General features: G+C 42.8%; 1 pseudogene; it reads right to left on the reverse strand.

Moving 5' to 3' along the window:
• Nucleotides 1–1,184: 1,184 nt before the first annotated feature.
• On the reverse strand, nt 1,185–3,226 carry LOC112806955 (akirin-1 pseudogene; annotated as a pseudogene).
• Nucleotides 3,227–3,786: the final 560 nt, after the last annotated feature.

Genomic DNA, 3,786 nt, shown 5'->3' on the forward strand with positions numbered 1-3,786 from the left:
TGTTAAGGCTTTAAATACAATATTACCTACATGCTGATGATTTCCACATTTCTATTTCCAGCCAGGACCTCTCCAACCTCATATATCCAAACACCTATTTATCGTCAGTATTTGGATGTCCAATAAGCTCAAATTTAACATACCCAAAGCTAAGCTCCTAATATCCCTCCTTGTCTCCCCCAACGTCCACCCCAGACCTGTTCCTCTTGCAGTCTTCTTCATTTCAAGATAAATGGCAACTTCTTCCTCCAGCTACTCAGGCCAACAGCCTTGGAGTCATCCCTACTCTTCTATTTCTCTTGCATTTTACATATAATCTTCCAGAAAATCCTGTTTGACTCCATCTTCAACATATACCCAGAATCAGACCACTTGTCACCACCTCCACCAGTGCCACTCTGGTCCAAGACATCTGTGTCTCTCACCTGGATTAAATTGCAACAATCTCCTTACTGGTCCCCTTAGCCTCTCTGCAGTGTATCTCTTCTGCACACAGAATCCAGAAAGATCCTTTAAAAATACATATCATGTCAAGGTCAGGCTTTAATCCCTCCAGTGAATAAGTTGGAGAATAAAGGCTAAAGTCCTTACAGGGTCCTACATGCTCCAGACTCTCCCAACCCATCCAACTTCATTTCCTACCATTCTCCTCCTTGTTGAATATGTCCTAGTCAGACTAGCTTTCATTATGCTTCTTAAATATGCTTCACTATTTCCTACTTTAGGGCCTTTGCACTTACTGTTCTCTCTGCCTGTGGTCTCTAGTCTTTGTATGCCTGGCTCCTTGCCATCCTTCAGATCTTTGTCCTGATGCCACCTTCCATGACCTCCGCTGCAACAAATCATGTTCTTACACATCTCCCTGTTTTCAACTTTCTATTATGGTGATTTTCGAACATCCAGAAAAGTTGGGAAAATAATACAAAGAATACCTGTATCCCCTCCTTAGTTTCAAAGTGTGACATTTTGCCACATTTACTTTTTTTTCTGAACCATTTCTTTTTTTCCTTTTATTCCCTTTTTTCCCGATTCTTAAGTACTTTGGCTGCCTCTCCTATGAGTGATATTCTTCTACATATCCACAATGCCATTATCAAACTTAACAAAATTAACAATAATTCACAATAGTATTTTTTTAATAGCTTAAGTCTTTTATTTGTTTGCAACTAAGCTTGTTAACACTATATAATGAAAATGTACAAGGAATAATGTTGCAGTTTTTGGTTAGATTTAAGTCAAAGACACTCATTAATAAGGCATCTTCGAATATGAATATTCCAGAATTTCTCTAAGCCATCTGATCAGAACAACTGTCTCTGAATATTACCTTACTTTGGAAGGTACTGGCATACACTTGAATTAAACTCAGAATTTTTCAAAATAAGCCCTAATTAATAAAACTATTCTATATTCAAACTGAAACAATTTTAATAGAACTTTCCTTTCCAGAAACAATAATAAAGGAAACAAGGCATTTTGTAAAACGTGGTCCTGAACAAGTCACAGTAAAAAAGTAAATGTATACTTAACTTCCATCTCCTCAAAACAGAGGCTACTTTCTGTTCCACAGCCTTGGAAACAATTTGAAGAACAGTCTGTAAGCAACTTTGGGCAGGGGGTTGCCAAAACAAAGCTCAAGCAGTTGAACATGGTCATTCTTAAAAAGAATTTGGGGGAGCCTGACCACAAGAATCCAAATTCTGTTTTTAATAACCAATACAAAGGCAAAGTGGCTCTTCCCAAATAGCAGTGCCACCAAGGGCTGTCCCAGCCCCACGCTCACCTGTGTTGTGCTCCCAAGCAAACCCTGATGCTCCTGCTCCAGGGAGACTTTTTCTTTTTAGAGGTTCAGTGTCCAGGGAGCTCTCTGTGTGAATGAGGTGAGCACAGACTCCACATGGGTATTTTAAGGCTTGGAGTCAAAGTATTTTTCAACACGGCTAGGCAGAGTCCATGTGTCAAATGGCCCGTCTCCAGTTTGTCCTAATTCCTCACCACGCATTTGTAGACCTAGGACCACAGACCTTTGCTATGTCATCATAATCACACCTAATGTCCATCCTAACTTACTATTCATATTCTGTGCCTGGGAACAGTCCCTGTATTTAACAATAATACCTACAACATAAAACAATCCACCGTTACAACTTACATGGTCACAAAACATTAACGATCTTCTGTAGACCAAGCAAATGTTTTTAACCATAATTGTCGTGCATCAAATTCACAGCCAGAATCCCCAAGATCAAAAAAATTTGCACAATACAAATAATAACTTAAAATACACACACACACATATACACACACTCTCACACACACACTTCTTACAGAACTGTGCTTGGGGAAACTCCATTTGTTGAGTGCCACTGAGGGCATATTTTGCTAAACTGCTGCTCCAGGTATTTTTGTTTGGAAAATCTATCACAGTAGGGCACAGCTGTTTATTGGCTGAGCAGAAAAGAAAGATATGCTTGTGGCAACCAGAAAGTTTTAAGGTCTTTCAAGTTGCATAAAATGGACCTGCAGAAAAGTTTACATGTTCTCAGGATGCAAAGTTGGAGGTGAAATGTGATATCAAACCAGTTGCAAAAAGTATACAGCAGCCATCTCTTGAGGTCAAACCTGGTACCCAGATGTGCAAGAAAGCTTCGGGACACATAGCTTGTTGGCCTTGTCCCATACCATCGCATAATCCGATCATGTGTGAATTTCACAAAAGATTCATATTGTTCTGCTAGTTTGGTATTGAGAATTTGCTCATACTCCTCCCGAATTTTATCTTCATAGTCTTTTAAGAGACGCTCACCTATTATTCCAACTTGTGGGAGGGTAAAGGTGGGCTGGTCCTTCTTCATCCAGGAGGAACCTGGAGAACTAGGTGCTGTGAGTGCTGAGGAATGAGGCTGACTTTCCGAAGTACAAGCTTCACTCTGATTAAGAACAACTTCTAAATGTCTCCACCTCTGATAAGGACTATATTCTTGTTTTATGTTCTGAAAAATTTGTTCTGGTGTTGGAAGGCGCCACTCGCTGCCGGGCGGGGCTGGCTGCTGCAAAGTGGGCGGTGGGGTCTGTGTCTGGAGAAGCGGCGGCGGCTCGGCGTCCGGGGCCTGAGGCCCGGAGTGGGGTCGGGCAGAGGGGCGCAGCGCCGCCGCTTCGGGGAACCAGGGCTCAGCAGCGCCGCCTCGAGCTCTATGGGCTGCTTCAACGTCGCCACGCACGCCATGCGGCTGAGGGGCCAGGGACCAGGAATGAACGCTCCTCAGCGGAGCTCGCAAACCTAGCCGGCTCCAATCCCCAATAGTATTTTTTAAAGATTTATTGACTTATTTTTAGAGAGAGAGAGAACACAAGTAGGGCAGAAGGAGAGGGAGAAGCAGACTACATGCTGAGCAAGGGACCACCACAGGGCTCCATCCCAGGACCACTATATCATGATCTGAACCAAAGGGAGACTCTTACCAACTGAGCCACACAGGCACCCCTGTTGAGTTTCTTATTTGACATGTATAACTCAAAAAAGTTGTTAAAAATTATATATACATATATGAAATATTACTTAAAGTACAAATTTTTTAAAATACAAAATTGCATAGCAGGACTTTTTCTTCCACATTTCCCTTCTAGTCAACCAAAGGCGGCAGAGTTGCTCCGCAGCCTGGAGCCTTCCTCAGTGCTCCCACAGCCCAGCAGGGTCTGACCCTCCCCAGCCTCACTCAGTCACAGTCCTTTGGCTCTCCAGGTGCCCCACGCTGGACTCCGTCAGCCCCTCCAGCCAGCCAGGCA

Source organism: Callorhinus ursinus, unplaced genomic scaffold (assembly GCF_003265705.2).
Source record: "Callorhinus ursinus isolate GAN/ISIS: 27379988/994484 unplaced genomic scaffold, GSC_fseal_2.0 scaffold71, whole genome shotgun sequence".
NCBI classification, from domain to species: domain Eukaryota; kingdom Metazoa; phylum Chordata; class Mammalia; order Carnivora; family Otariidae; genus Callorhinus; species Callorhinus ursinus.